This window comes from Symphalangus syndactylus, chromosome 7, assembly GCF_028878055.3.
Source record: "Symphalangus syndactylus isolate Jambi chromosome 7, NHGRI_mSymSyn1-v2.1_pri, whole genome shotgun sequence".
In the NCBI taxonomy this organism is placed as follows: domain Eukaryota; kingdom Metazoa; phylum Chordata; class Mammalia; order Primates; family Hylobatidae; genus Symphalangus; species Symphalangus syndactylus.
Window position 1 is genome coordinate 104,819,866 of NC_072429.2, and position 16,806 is coordinate 104,836,671.

The 16,806-nt window shown below is 37.5% G+C and overlaps 1 long non-coding RNA gene across 1 annotated transcript in view; it reads right to left on the reverse strand.

The window, feature by feature from the left end:
* Positions 1 to 13,027, reverse strand: part of LOC134737138 (uncharacterized) — a 291,305-nt gene extending 278,278 nt beyond the window's left edge. Inside the window, exon 1 of the long non-coding RNA XR_010121747.1 lies at positions 12,904 to 13,027. This is a non-coding gene — a long non-coding RNA (uncharacterized lncRNA). The remainder of the gene's footprint in view (positions 1 to 12,903) is intronic.
* Positions 13,028 to 16,806: the final 3,779 nt, after the last annotated feature.

Here is a 16,806-nt window from a genome sequence, read left to right on the forward strand (position 1 = left end):
AGAGCCAGTTTTGCATCTGTTAACAAATATTTCAGCATTTCTTTATTCCCTAGATATGTCTGTCTTTGACTTCTCCTTTGAATCGGTTAAACAGCTTCACTGAATCCCTCATTAATTAATTAGTGAAATATTTGACATGAGTTTATTTTGTATTTGTATGAGACTCATGATTTTACTGTCATTTAAAAATTTATCTGGTAACATATCTTTATAATATTCAATGAATTATTGCCTCTTGAGAGCATCTAAGTTGAGCACAATGGTAATGGGGGTCAGTATATGTTCCACAGCGACTTAGTGTCAACTTGCTATGGACAAAGAGGGTAAGTCCCACTTTCAAAAGGGTGAAAAAACTGAATGGCTTCCACAAAGAAATAGCATAATTTGTTCCTACGCTACATGAGCAATTAGTTCAGGTAAAGAGAGTTCAATGGTTTTGCTCATTGTTTGATTTTAAACCTAAAACAGTATCGTGATGAGTGTATGTATTGTACATGTAATGGAGTTGCTGCGTGACGCAGAACCAAACCAATTAGAAAAAAATGCAATTAAGTGGTTGATGGGCTCTTGGTAAAGTCTGTACAATTTTGGATCAGATTTCAGCTACGTTCATAAAGCTAAACCTCTTTAAAATGCTGCTTTTATCATAGAACATTGGGTGCTTCACTTTCAATTTTATTTCAAGTGGAAGCTTGTTCCATGATATTTTTTTTCAAAATAAGGACAAGGGGCCAAGATGATTCATTTTACTTTTTACCTCATGTGAGTCATGCTGTGATGGGGATGTGTAAGCCTCCTTCACCAGATGACACACTCTTAGCTGCAGGCCCCTGGGGTCCAAACCTAGTTACTATCTGTTGAAGAGGATAGTTTAAAAGTTCTATATATATAACTTTAGCCTGCCAATTGCTAGTTCTAAAGTTAATGAGCTTCTTAAATTCATAGCATTAATATATGTAGATTGGTGATCAGCTTATAACAGGTTTAACCTTCTCAGGTATTTATTTACTTATAATCCTCCAGTTTCCTTTCCTTTGTAAAATCTTCTGGGTTTTAAGGTAAAAATTAAACAGATTTTGACTTGATCATATCTATATTATAGATTAAGTAACACATTTAATAGAATGTTAGTTACATTGATATAATAGGATAAGCTGAATTACTCTCATGCCTTTTTTTGAGGGGTAGCAGGGCACTTTTCTTCTTAGCTCCACTGCTTTTACATAAACAAAGAAGTCTCCACTTCTCTCCACCGCACGGGGAATATCTAGGAGAATCTTTATTTTTCTTTCCATAGATTATTTACCCCAAGGTTGAAAAAAGTGAATCGAATTGGTGACTACTTAATATCTCTTAGGTACTTTTAGCAGTAGGTAGCATTACTGTGCCTCTAAAGTAAGATCTGTTGCACTCTCTCTTGCACCATCTGTCTCATGCATTGTTATGCCATTTCTCCTTTTATATGTCAAATGCACCTTTTGGAAGCCAGCCTAGACACCCAATATACTATCTTGTATAATTTATTTTGATGGTGACGGGTTTCTGAGGAAGACCATAGCTCTCCATGCATCTTGCCAAATGAATATATTTGAGGTCTGCTTTGAAAAATCACCCATTCACATAGATGATACCGAAGAGTAGATTTATAGTAAGTAGTAGCAGTTTCACTCCTTGGTCTTAGATCATAGTATATTCTCCAATTTGGATTTTTCATAAAGCCCTGTACTTTAGAAATTTAATGCACTACTACTTAAAAAATCTATACATTGGTCTCCATTTGGCATCTTGTATCTGTATCATCATAGAAGGACTTAGAGGAGGGTGCTAATTGGAAGTCAATCAGAAATATTTGGCTTTCAATTTTTTCTATGTCTATAACAAACTAGTTAATCAGAACTAGAACTCCTTTGCAGGGTATCATCTCACTTTAACATTTACTAGTATTGATTAAATATGTATTATTACCCATTAATGTTATGGTTTGACTTGTTTGCTCTATTAATCTGTCTGCAGTTTTCTTTTAGCTTGTTGTGTGTGATGCTCTGACAGATGGGAAACCCTGCCTGCTTTATTAAATAGTGCAGGAATATACTAATATTGAACCTGAAAAAATGCTGACAGATGACAAAATTGTCATTCTAGGCATGCCCTAATGGGTAATGCAAGTACTTCAACTTGAGTCACTTTTATTAAAATGTTTTTATATTGTCTGCATTTCAAGATGACAAAGTGAGTGCAATAATTTGCCTCGCATACCTCAAAAGACTCTGCTAAATAGATAAAGGAAATTAAAAAGGTCTAACGAGTGAAATAAAAAAGGGTCATTAGTAAATGATATATATCAGCACATTTTTGGAAAATCAAATCAAATGGGAGTGTTGAAGGATGAATTAGTAAAGGAAGTTACAGCTTAAAAGGAGCTAGTCACCTGGGTCAAAACCCAGAGAGACTCTAGATCAGTGTAGGCAAACTACAGCCCACAGGCCAAATCTAGTCACTTTCCGTTTTTATAAACACAGTTTTATTAGAACACAACTACACACACTTATTTATGTATATTCTTTGGTTGTTTTCATGTTAGAATGGCATAGATAAGTAGTGCATGTGTCAAAACCTAACATAGTTACTACCTGGCCCTTTACAAAAGGGCTTTGCTGACCCCTCCTCTAGATTCAGAAACAGAATGTTGCATAAATGACCAGGGAGAGAAATGGGATTTATTTGTTTGTTTGTTTATTTATTTTGAGACAGAGTCTCACTCTGTCGCCCAGTCTGGAGTGCAGTGGCACGATCTCGGCTCACTGCAACCTCCACCTCCCAGGGTTCAAGCGATTCTCCTGCCTCAGCCTCCTGAGTAGCTTCAATTACAGGCATGCACCACCATGTCCAGCTAATTTTTGTATTTTTAGTAGAGATGGGGTTTCGCCATGTTGGCCAGGCTGGTCTTGAACTCCTAACCTCAGGTGATCCACCTGCCTTGACTTCCCAAATTGCTGGGATTACAGGCATAAGCCACCACGCCCAGCCAGAAATATGATTTAAAAGAGGAATTAAGTGAAGACACATATGCTGTTCAACATTCAGCTCATCTTCCATCTTACACCTTTTTAGGCTGTGAAAGATTAAAATCCTTACCAATGTTAAAATAATTAAAATTAGCTTGAACAGAAGAAGAAAAGATCACCTGGACATTTTTCAGGCTGTGAAGACAACACACAGACAAAGCCAACTGCAAAATTAACAGAAAATGGTGTTCTTCTAAGATCATACAGCGGTTGTAAAATGTTATAATGGCTACTTTTTGACTGACTACTGCTTTCTTCCCAGTGATGTCCTAGACCTGTTTTGTAATTTTCATTTATTTTGGGGGATACTGAATTACTATTTTCCTCACTTTGCAAGGGCACCCAGTGCCTAGTTAATTTCACTTCTTCCAATCCTGCTTCAGAAGGAGCAACAATCCAGGACTGATTACTACTTCCCTTAGTTCCGCCTCAGAATCCTTCAGTGAAAATCTGACCTTACAAAAGACACTTCCCTCCTCCCTGGGTCCCAGCAGAACTCCTTGGAGTGGACTCTCTTGCTGCAAATCAATAAATCTTATTTTATCAGACTGTAGACTCCTCCCAGATGGTTTGGGGCTGATTAGGCCGTAGCAACTGGTAAAGTATAACATTCAAAAAGGTAAGTCATGATTCTCATATAAATATAAAATGAACACATGTCAAAGATATTAATTCAATAAATGAAGAAACCATTGAAGTTATAGAAAGGCAATTTAACAAAAACTATCATAGGATAAGAGTGCTAGGTTAGATACAGAGCTGGTTAATGTTTGTACTGGACAGAAACCACCATCTTTAGGATTATCTGTTCTACTGGACAGAAATTATCTACATCTTTACTAAACAAAAATCTAAAAATTAACCAATGCCCCCATAGAGTTACAAATTAGCACAGACAATAAAGCATAAATCCCAGAAGTACACCAAAAGAATATTTAATAGTATCTTTTGCTTTTTTAAGGTTTCAAATAATTTCTCTTATAAGGCAAATCACAGTGAGCATAGATTATCTTCATCTCCTGGGGCAAAACATTGTTGTTGTTGTTGTTGCTGCTGTTTTAATAAACTAGAAAAACTGTCCTGGGAGAATGAGGAAAGCTATTTTGTTATTAACATTCAGAGTCAGGACCACTTGCTTTTTGGTATTTGTAAGGCCTGCGACAAAATGGCTGGACCTTGTCTGCTAACTTTAAAGTAAAACTGACTGGAAATATACTGCCCATGTATGCAGAGACCTCATCAGCATCCTCATGCTCGTTCTGAAAGATAAGTAAATTGCCAGCCCCCACCAGATATTTCAAGAAAGTCTTCAGAAGAAAAGATAAAGGTAGGTAAAATAAACAGAATAAATTTATTTTTTTCTTAATCAAGGGAAAATGTCAAATACCTAATAAGAAACAAAATTATATCCTCATAGAGATATAAAATTAAAAAATTTTGCATCATAAGGTGAGAACAGGACACTAAGAAAAAAGGGAATAAAATAAGAAAGAGCTCTTGTACATGTGAAATAAATTGCCAAAACAAGATTCCAAAGAAAATTTGAAGAAAAAGATAAGGAATGTCCAAGAATGTAGAAGAAATCTTCAAGGAGACATAATGTATTAGAAAACAGGTTGTAGAAAACAGGACAAAGCACCATTTCCTCCCTAAAAACAGGAAAAAGGTGAAGAATCTACAAACATAAGTTTTCTTGAAACCATTAGAAAGCTGAGTGTGCAGAACAACCAGGTAGCCTGCAATCTAAGGAAAGAGAGATGTCTCCAAGAAGAGATGAACTGAACACTGGCTTATCTGTTGCAGAGCACACACACCACACATACACACACACACACACACACACACACACACACACACAGAACCAGCAAGTGGATGAGAAGAGTTTGGCTACTTTTCAAAAATTGCTAAAAGCCAAATTGCTAAAATCTGCTAAACTGTGAGGATATAGATCCCCCGGGAGCCTCAGGTACTAGGAGAGTTCATGCTTGCTCCATGAACCTCAAAAGATGCTCATAAAAAAAAAAAAAATGAACAGGAGACCCAAGAAAACCTCTCTCAGTAGGGCAAACCTGAGGGATTAAAAAGAAAAATAATCCTGTGGTACTAGGGGAGAGGAAATAATTACCCTGGGCTCAGATCATTAGAAGTCTTTTGCTATCTGGGGAAGTATAAGATCACTGAGAAAGCCTCACCCCAAGATTCAGTGACATGGGGTTTACCTAGGATGAGGGCAGGAACAGGAGGAAAGAAAACTTCCCAAGTTTTGTAATATGCAAGCAAGCTCCAAGTAACAAGCACAAATAATCAACTACTACTGGAGAAGAAAGAGGCTGAACAAATAATCCTGCCATCATGCAGGCACAGAAGGAAGGCCAAAAGCTGAGACTGAAGCAGGCACATTGAGAAAAAGACTCCACTACTTCCACCCCACCCTATACCCCACCCTGATTATAAGACACAGATGCTTCTCAACTTATGATGGGGTTATGCCTCCATACACTCATTGTAAATTGAAAACACCTTAAGTCAAAAATCTATTTCATATACCTAACCTACTTAATGTGATAGCTTAGCCTAAACTAGGCTCAGAACATTCACAGTGGCCTACAGCTGGGGAAAAGCATCTCACACAAAAATTATATTATAATAATGTGCTGCATATGTCATGTAATTTATTGAGTACTGTACTGAAAGTGAAACACAGAAGGGTTGTATGGATACTTGAAGTAGTTTTTACTGAATGTGGATCACTTTCACACCACTGCAAAGTTAAAAATTCCAAGTTGAATCACCCTAATTCAGAGATCATCTGTAATGTCAGAGAAATTTGAAGCTGGTGGTACACTAAAGGAGGCATAGCAGCAACAAAACCCAAACCCAGTTCAAGTTCTGAATAGATGGATCCAGTCTCCCCACACTAATAGTCTGGCAGAAAACGGGTATGTGGGCATTTACCCTATAAATAACACCCAAAGTTTAAATTTCAAAATTATGAGATATACAAAAAGCAAGAGGAAAAATTTCTATTAAAAGGCAAAGCAAAAATAAAAATAAAATAGCAGAGCCAGACCCAGGTTTTAGAATTGTCAGAGAGGGTATCTAAAATAATTCTGATTATTATGCAAAGGCTTTAATCGAATAGGTAGATAACATGCATAAACAAATGAAAATGTTAGTACAGAAATGGAAAATATATGAAAAAGTCTAATGGAGATTCTGGAAGTGAAAATCATAAAAATACAGGAAGAATATATTTGACAGAGCCAAAAGGTGAAAAAGTAAAAAGCAGAAAAGAAAAAAGGGGCGTCCAAGAACTATGAGAAAATATCAAAGTCTAATATATCAGTAATGGAATTCTACAGTAGAAGAGAGAGAGATTTGGGTAGAAGAAATACCTGCAGAGGGAGGTCAGAGAATTTTCCAGAACTTCAAATCACAAATCCAAGAAGCTCATAGAACCCCAGATATGACAAAGACAACACACACAATACCTATACATATCAATTTTAAACCGATAGAAACGGAAGATAGAATAAATCTTCAAGTCAGCCAGAGGGGAAATAAAAGACATATTACATAAAGAAGGATAAAGGTGAGAAATACGGTACACATCTTGTCACGAATTATGCAACCCAGAAGATAACATCTTTAAAGTGCTTAAAACAAAAACAGAAACAAAAGCCTATAAATCTAGAATTTAATAACAGTGAAAAGAAATATTTTTCAGACAAACAAAACTAAGAAAATTTATTACCAGCAGACCTGTACCACAAAAAAATTATTGAAGGAATTTTTCAGGTGAAAAACTCTCTAGAATACAATGACAGAAACTCGAGTCTATACACGTTTATACAAAAGTGAAGATCTTTAGGAATGGTTAAAATAAAGATAAATGCAAAAGACTTTTCTCTCACTTTAAATTACTCAGAAATTTATGAAATATGATTAGCACACTTTTTTCCTAAAGAGCCAGATAGTAAATATTTTAGGCTTTTCAGGTCCCTGTTGCAACTAGTCAAAAGTAGCCATGGAAAATACGTCAACAAATGGATGTTCTATGTTCCCATAAAACTTTATTCAGAAAAGTAAATTGCAGCCTGCTATTGGCCCATGGGCTTTAGTTTGCCAACCTCTGTTCTAAAGGAAAAAAACAGCAATATATTGCATATATATATATATCATATGTAAAATAAAATACAGGATAACAACAGTAGAAAAAGCAGAAGAGAGGAACTGAGACTATACTCATGTAGGATTCTTACACGAGATAGTGTAAATCCATCTATATATACTACATGCTATAATAATAATGTAGTATATATAGGGTAAGTATAGAATATTATTTGAAGTTAGGCTGGATGAATTGAAGATGTTTACTGTAAACCCTAATGCTTATTCTTCATCGAGTATCTCTTAGACATGAAATTTGTGATGCTGGCTAGTCAGAGTTGGAGATGTGATTGTGGAGAGAGAAACTTAACATCTGAGCAACTTAACAGCTTTTAGTGCGTAGTCAACAAAAATATATATCGTATAATTTATGTAAGTATATATTTCATATAAATTCAAGTATTTGACTAATGACTTCAAAGAGGTGACTCACTGCTCTTTATCGTCAGCTTTTCCTCAGTGGATTTTTCCCCAAAGGTTAAAAAGCTCTGGGAAATGAACTAGATTTTCCAAGTACAAAGAAAAGCAAATGCCTGTTTTATGAAAAATCCACCATAAATAATTCAGTATCAATTGCTGATTTGTGGATCATCTCCTTGAAGTGTTTGCAAATGGACATACATTTTGTTAATTTAAATTTGTAGTGTCAATAATAAATGTTGATGAAATGTTGATTACTTATTCCCTGTATAAGTTTTGCACAACTTGCTCTGTGTGTATTTGGTGGGAGGTGAAATATAGAACAAAATGAATAAAAACTATAAAACATCAGAAACCACTAAACATAGGCATAAAGTATGATCTACATAGTTCAGTGGTCTACAGTTACCTTTTTTTTTTCTTCTAAAACCAAAGAAATCCGTTTCAGGAAAATTAGAGCAAACAAAATATTTCCTACTCTTGCATTAAGTCACAGTGGGATTTAGTCTTCTTCTGAACACTTGGAGGAACTCACAATGCACATAAGACGTTGACAGTAATGCCTGCAGTAACTCTGACAATGATGAATGGTAAATCTTTAAATAAATGAACCTTGGCATGTATGTTGCAGACAGTGTTGTTTGTCATGCACACAGCCTCTTGTTCCTCCAAAAGAGCAACAAGGCAATGCATTAAGATATATTTTCTCCAGCTCAGTCGATGTTTCTGAAAAGCCTTAACATGGACAGGAACATGATGTAAAATTGGTACTAGAAGATAAAGTGCAGTGTAATGTCATGATTGCCAGATGAGGCCAAGGGCATATGAAACATGGCTATCTGATAGACACCGAAGGAAGGCTTTTCTCCACTTAGAACTCACACAAAGGGTGCTTTAATTAGCATGCCTGGGTTATAGATCTCCTAATCACCATGATTCACAGGTTAAATTAAAATTAACAACACCACACAATTGCTCATCTATTGAGAGAACACAGCTGTCCCCAACGAAAAGGAATAAAAACAGCAAGTCAAAATACGGAAGTGGATGGCTCAAGGATGTTTCTAGTTTTTCATCTTCCAGTCTCCAGCAGCCTTCCTTTTGCTTTTCTTTAGTGGGCTTGTGGATATTTTTCTCCCTTTTATTATTATGCGGCATCTGCAGCTGCATCTTCCTTTTGCAAAAGGCCACAAAAGGAGATTCTGGTAGCACTGTGCTATCAGAGTGAATATTGACTGACCCTCAGCATTTCTCTACCAAAATTAAGCCAAAGAAAGGACTCAAGTCCCCGGGAGTGGTGACTTATACCTATAATCCCAACACTTTGGGAGGCTGAGGTGGGTGGATCATTTGAGGTCAGGAGTTCAAGACCAGACTGGCCAACATGGTGAAACCCTGTCTCTACTGAAAATACAAAAGTCAGCCAGGTGTGGTGGCAGGCACCTGTAATCCCAGCTACTTGGGAGGCTGAGGCAGGAGAATCACTTGAACCCAGGAGGCGGAGGTTGCAGTGAGCTGAGATCCTGCCACTGCACTCCAGCCTGGGCAACAGAGTGAGACTCAGTATCCCCCCCCAAAAAAAAAGTACTAAAGCAACTCTTATTATTTTTGTTTCCTAATATTTATAATATATTCATTATATCAATTAAAATATTACTAAATATGGGAATGAGATAAAAGGCAAATACAAACAAATTCAGCCCTTGGGGACTTAAATTTAAACAGTAACCTGGAGTCTAGTAAGTCAGTATGATACATTTTGGATCAAGTAAACAGTGATGTCTAATCCCATTAGGTCAGACAGTTCTGTGAGAACCTAATGAAAAACAATGAACCCTTACAAATTACTAAAGATATTAACACAAAATTTTATTGTACAAATTCAGAAAGTTTTGAACCCACTGAAGTTGATTTGTCAAACAATTAAAAATACTTGGTCAAAACAAATCATCTTCCTTCAATGACTGAAATAATCGTCACAGATTCTTCAGTGTGATTATATTCCTTAAGTGATATACACTATTAGAGAAAATAATTAAATATCTTAGCAAAACAGTTTATATCAAAGAATTGCTAGAGTTTCAGGCTTCCATTCTCCAAATTTGTTCCCCATGGGTTCAGTCTTCTCAGAGAATTACTTAGTTTTTTATTTATTTATTTTTTACCATGTATCCTGTTCAGATGTTCACAGCCTAAGAACAAAATTCTCCATCCTTTTAATCAAATCTTCACCCAGGTTCCTTGCTGTGTGTACAGCTCTCGCAAAGCAAGACACAAAAGCACCCACAGTGCAAGCTCATGTGATTCCCTTTGCTCAAACCAATGCTTTATTTTTCCTTCCTGATTAACAGCACAAGAAATAAGTAATCCAGAAAAATCATTTTACATTTTGTTCAGCTGTCACATAACAAAAACGAAACTAAGGAAACTAAAGTGACTACATAAGGCTTTTTGTATCTACCACTCTGGTTGATTGGATATTATTTTGGTATATTAAATCAGCAATTTTTGCTCCTGTTTTGTGAATCTGTTTATGTGAAAAAGTATTAAGCTATAACAATTGAATTGTATCTAGTTACACATAATTTGCACATTTAGCTTCACATTTAATACATCGATTTACTATAAAAGGATAGTTGAAATCAGGACTGTTTCAGAGAACTCTGTATTTGTCACCTATTACTAAGAATAGTAATAGAAACTACAAATCACTATTTCTCCACCAGATAGAGCCCATCCTCAGAAATTCTGATGCAGTTTGTTTGGGGTACAGCCTGAGCATCAAGAGTCTTAAATGCTTGGCCGAGTGCGGTGGAAGCACTTTGGGATCATGAGGTCAGAAGTTCAAGACCAGCCTGGCCAACATGGTGAAACCCCACCTCTACTAAAAATACAAAAACTAGCTGGGCATGGTGGTGTCACCTGTAGTCCCAGCTACTCGGGAGGCTGAAGCAGGAGAATCACTTGAACCTGGGAGGCAGAGGTTGCAGTGAGCCGAGACTGTGCCATTGCACTCTAGCCTGGGCAATAGAGCAAGACTCCATCTCAAAACAAAACAAAAAGAGTTTTTGTTTTTTTTAAATTATACTTTAAGTTTTAGGGTACATGTGCACAACGTGCAGGTTAGTTACATATGTATACATGTGCCATGTTGGTGTGCTGCACCCATTAACTTGTCATTTAACATTAGGTATATCTCCTAATGCTATCCTTCCCCCTCCCCCCACCCCACAGCAGGCCCGTTTTAAATGCTCCCCAGTTGAACTTAATATGCAACACAATTTAAGAGCCACAGATACAAATAAATATTTTAAATAAGAATATAATAGGCTTGTCTTATAGCAGGTCTACCTGTAGATGGCATTTCTCTTCATAATCACATAGTTTAAACCAGTGCTTCCCATCCTTTTAAAATCACGGTGTACACAGAAAACTGTGATAGATTATATAGCTCACTGAGGGTAAATAGAGCAGGTTGTATGGAGCAGAAGTAACCAGCCCAGAAACCTCAGCTGCTACAGTTGGAGCCAAGCTTCTCAGGGCAAAAGGTCAGCATCAAGGCCCACCAGTAACCCATTCCTTCCTGCTCAAATATGGAGACATTATGCCTGAAATTATTACTAAAGTGTAGAGTCAACAAACAACAGAAGGAAGACAGAAGTATACATGAAAACTCATTGCACTGATTTTTCTCCCTTTTTTTATGAGGCTCCTGGGTTTCAGGCTTGTTTAAAAAAGGATTTTCACAGACTGGAATGAGCCTGTGAGTACATAGGCAATCTCAGAGGACTTCAGGAGGCACACTTGACACAAACTCATCCTTCATTCTGAATTAATAGCCAAAGAAACACAAATTTTGCTTAAATCTAGAGTCATTCCAGCTCAAGTTCCACCAATGTTATTCTGACCCTCTTCCTCAAGGCTAGACAAGGTTGGGAATTGTCATTTCCTTTATCTTAAGCTCCGCTATGAGAGAAGTGTGAAGAACTTAATAATCACCAGCACCAGAACCTAATAAGAATGGATTTGAAAGCTATAAAATCATAGCAGTATAAGAAAGGAAGAAAAATCCATTTTTATTAAAAGTACATCTTTTTAATAGAAATAAAGAACATATAGCACATGGAATGAAAATACAAAATAAGACAGAAAAAGCTGATTTTAATTGTGCTTAATTAAGAACGGTACATGTGGGATTATGAAAAAGAAAAGAATAGTTGGCTTCAATTACTTTTTGCCAAGAAAACAGGATGAAATGTAGCTTTTAGAGTATAAAATTAAATCATTCAAGAGGGGTTGTAGTGAGGTAAATTTCACATTTTAAACTTTTGCAGCTGGTAAATAACAATGTTCAAAGCTTTTACTTAAGTTATTTCAAAATCAAATTTCAGAGATCAGGAGTAATTTGTAAGAACTTTTTCTCCCGAAATATTTATGAAGCATCAACTATAAGCATTGCCGCATTTCCTGTCTATAGTGACAGTCTAATTCAAGACCAAGATATAGTTACCAGGAGTGAAACTGCTCCTATAAACTTTATAAATTCAATCAGGGAAGAAGGGACGGGGAGAAATGAAAATAAAGCAAGCTTGCAGCACACCCAGCATTAATCATTAAGTTAGATGCTCTGTGATCCATTCCTCATAGTTGTTTGCCTATTGCCTCCGAATCACATAGACCCTGTTACAACATTACAGTTCCCCTTCACTGCTGTACAGATAAAAACTTAAAATACCTCAAAGGGAAGATATAAGTTCTATTCTTTCAAGTCCTGCAAGTCCTGTAAAAGAATGAAACTACTGACATCAGCTGGTCTGAAGGACCCCACAAGAAGCTGACTCACCGAAGAATGCAGTTTCTACATCCTCATGATGTCATCCCCCTTACCCCAAATATAAACAATCTCAATGCTCCAACCTCTCACCCTCCATGATCCCATTAAAAACCTCAGCCAAGTGTTCCTTGGGGAGATGAACTTGAGGGTCTCCTCCCATCTCCTCACTTGGTATCCTGTGAGCACTAAACTCTTTCTTTGCTGCAAACTCTGTTGTCTCAGTGTAACTGATGTGTTACTGTACAGTGGTCCTGTGAACTTGCTAGTCCTATAACAGGAAGAGGAGGAAAAAAGAAGGAAAGAAGTAGGAGAAAGAGGAGCAGGAAAAGAAAACATGTTGAGAAGTATTTACTTGCCTCACTTCAAAGAATATCACAGACATTAACAATCTTACACTCTGGAGAAAGTACTTACTCTTTGAGGTTCAAATTCTCTGTTCATAAGATGTGTACAGGAATTTCTGCCTAGTGGATTCATTGTAGAAAAAGGTAGAATGCGTACTACATACTGTAAGGAAAATGGATGTGCTGCGGTCAAGAATAGGCCGAAGCAGACATCCGCTCCAGCATGACTCAGTGAGTTTGGAGCTCACTCACACAACTCCGCTCATTATGTAACCACGCCACGTGAGGCGCATTAGTAACCAGTCACGTGAGCTCGTGCTTGATTCGGAGCCACTATTGTCTGTAAAAGGTATAACTACACTGCTGATGCTGTACATGTGGCTTATGCCCAGAGAGAGAGAAAAGCCATGTCAAAACTGTCTATGATTACCCCAGTGTTTTTCCGGCTACCCACCACTCACCCACTGACTCCCCTCGGACCCCAGTTAGAACCTGACACATACCTTGAACAATCCTGGGCACATAGAATGTATGTTTGTGGTTGAATACCCTCACCACCTCCATTTTAGTATATTTAAAGCTAAATTCACAGCTTTTCTCCTTACATGAAAGCACCCTCCTTCTTTTGAATTGTTGCATTCTATTTTATCTGCCCACTACTTCTTAGAGGTGATGTTTTCACTTCTTACCATCACCTCATGAGTTAAAATTTTGATCCTTAACTCTTCAGTTATTGTAGTAGCTACCTAATTGATGTTTTCCCTTTCTATCTTTGCAAATTGCCCATTCCAAACGTGAGTAGAAACAAGGAAGAAAGGACTCTGAAGGATAATTCATCTCAGCTGGAACCCATGGCCTCATAGGGGCTTCCTTACAATCAACTAACTGAAGGGGAAAAGCCTGAGCTTGGTCCATGGGATCAGTTGGCTGATAGGTTAGTAAAAGTATAAAATGGTATGCCATCACTCCAGCCCCACCCAGGGACTGCCTGAAGACTGGGGATAAAGGAACATTCTCTCAATGAGCAGAACTGCCAGCAAACCTGGTTATTCATCTTGGCTGCAAAGAAGAGTAATCTGAGGTAAAGATGCATGGAACTGCTGGGCTTGTCTTCATGGGCAGAAGCCTGGTAGTGGCAAGACTAGAAGAGAGTAAAAATGAAATTTGTGTTGAGGCAAGTTTATGAACCTATTCGAGTAGTACAAAGGGTGTGGAAGATTGCTGGCACATTAATGCCTGTAGGAGAACATCTGCTACATAAGAAGCACTCAACAGCTAGGGAAGAAGGATAACTTATTCTGTGGATATCAGCCAACCTCCTCAACCACCTAGATTATGCACGGTGGATATATGAGCACAAAGTCAGGAATAGAGTCTATGCACAGACCCAAAGCATGGACCTCCTAAGGTTGATCTAGCTACTGCTTCTACTGATTACTCTACAAAGAAAATTACAGGTATCCCAGATGTAGAGTTGCATTCCTGCCCCCTGCCAGGGTAAAGACTTACAGAACTTCTGCTCTGTCCAATGGAAGTTACTCTACCACACAAATAACTTAGATGCAATGACATATTGGCTGAGTATGAGGAAAGTCTAGAATGGGTGGCGGAGAAAAGGGATGAGAAGTATCAGCTATAGCATCAGGACCATTTGCAGCAGTGGGACTTCTACCTTTTTCCACTAACTCTTCTGGATTAAATTGCATCCTCCAAAAACATATGTCAAAATCCTAATCTCCAGTGTCTTAGAATGTGACCTTATTTGGAAATACAGTTTTTGCAGATTTAATTAGTTATGATGAAATAATACTGGAGTAGGGTGGGCCCTTGATCCAATATAACTGGTGTTCTTATAAGGAGAGGGAAATGTAGACACAGAGACAGAGACGCATGGAGAGGAGAATGCCACGTGAAGACAGACACAGATGGAAGACAGCCATGTGAAGATGGAGACAGAAATTGCAGTTATGCTACCCAAGCCAAGGAATGCCTAGGAGCTAGGAGGTGGAAAAGGCAAGGAAGGATCATACTCTGGAGGCTTCAGAGACAGCACCTTGATTTTAAGATTTCTAGCCTCCAGAATGGAGAGAGAGTAAGCTTCTGTTTTTTTTGTGTGTGGGTTTGTGTCTCTGTGTGTGTGTGTGTGTGTCTGTGTGTCTGTGTGGCTGGGGGGGATTGAGGGTTTTTTTGTTTTTTGTTTTTTGTTTGGTTGGTTTTTTTGTTTTTTTTTTTTTTGGTTTTTTTTTGTTTTGTTTTTGTTTTTGCCACTCAGCTTGCAGTAATTTGTTACAGCTGCCCCAGAAAACTAATACACCTTCAGAATGGTTTTGTTGTTGTTGTTGTTTTGCTTTTTTTGAGACAGAGTCTCACTCTGTTGCCCAGGCTGAAGTACAGTGGCACAATCTCGGCTCACTGCAACCTCTGTCTCCTGGGTTCACGCAATTCTAGAATGGAGTTCTTTTGTAGAGATTGCAGTCAGCTACATATTTTAAGGCTGTATGATGAGTATGTCCAACCAGCATATGAAGTGGAGCATGAAGGTTTCTCACATGTCCTTTTGGAACATATTTTTTCTAGCTATTGCTGCACCAACCAGCTGCGTGCAGGGGTACTCTTGTAGCACTTTGGGCTGTATATCTCTTACTTGCTGTCCTGGGCTTTTCTTGTTGTTCAACATGAAAATCTGAAAGTGTTCATATAGCAATGCTGTTTATGGTATACCTGGAAGTACAAGGGAGTCATTACACCCTTGGGCAATATTTGATCAATAGAAGATGGAAGCCAGTGGCTAAAATTTCCCACTCCTATGCCTAGGATAGACCATTTGGAGATGCTCTTTACACTGTTCCTCAGAGAGCCCACATGGTAACCAGCTCAATAATGCATCCTTGAATTGCGTTTATTTCTTTCCCTGTTTCTGTGTTCTCTGTCATTTCATTTTAGTTTCCTGGGATGTCTTTCCAAAGAAAACTATCAACAAGCAAGCAGCCTTTACCATCAGAAAGAACCCAAGGTGAACTAGCAATAGAGTTCTGCCAGATATTTGTGACTGATTTTTTATCACTATAAGACAAGCCCTAGAATAGTACCTTGCACTTAGTAGGACTCAGTAAATATATATTTGTTGAATGAATTAATGCACAATAACATTGATCCTTTAATAATTGTATGTTATATACATTGCAGTTAACTGTATATTCTACTAAGGCAATATCTTTGTAGGGATCCAGACTTTGCATTTCTTTTCCTTGCCTACATGGATATTATGTGTGGTTAAAAAATCAAGATAAGCTATGTATGTGGAAAGTTAAATAATTTTAACCCTAATAACATTATTAAAAATAAAATCAGATTAGTACTGTTTACTTGTTTTCATAGAAGCATGCAGATTGCAGGTACTCGAGTCTAAAAATGACTCCTTATATAAGGGCATGTGTCTTCACATTCTGCTTCTTAAAATATATTATTTGTGATTTTGCAGAGGTTGCTAGGAATGATTATATGAAACAACACTATCTGTAAGCTTCTTTCAGAATCTAGGGATTAATTCCTTGACCCTACATACTTGAATTCAGAGAAGAGTAGAATTTCATGAGTACAAATGCTAACATAAATGCCAGTTTCTAGAGGACACCATGTAAAGAAGCTCGTGCTTTAGTGTATGGGATGTTTGGCTAGCTCTCTGACTTTCTAAACAAATGGAATATCTGAGAAACTGCATCAAATGATAACTGCTATGCGTGACCTCCCCGTCTCTGCCCTACTCCTACTCATGACTAATTCCAACCTACCCCAACTTTCTGTCCTAATGTTTTTCCTGCATTTGCAGCTTCTTTATGTAGGAGGAGAAGTAAGATTCTGTTGTGTGATTATCTAAGAAAGAAGCATCCTCATAGTAAAAGAATAATTTCCCCAGTTATTTTGACAGATACTAACATTGCATTAACTAGCCAAGAAAGAAGAGGGATCTTCC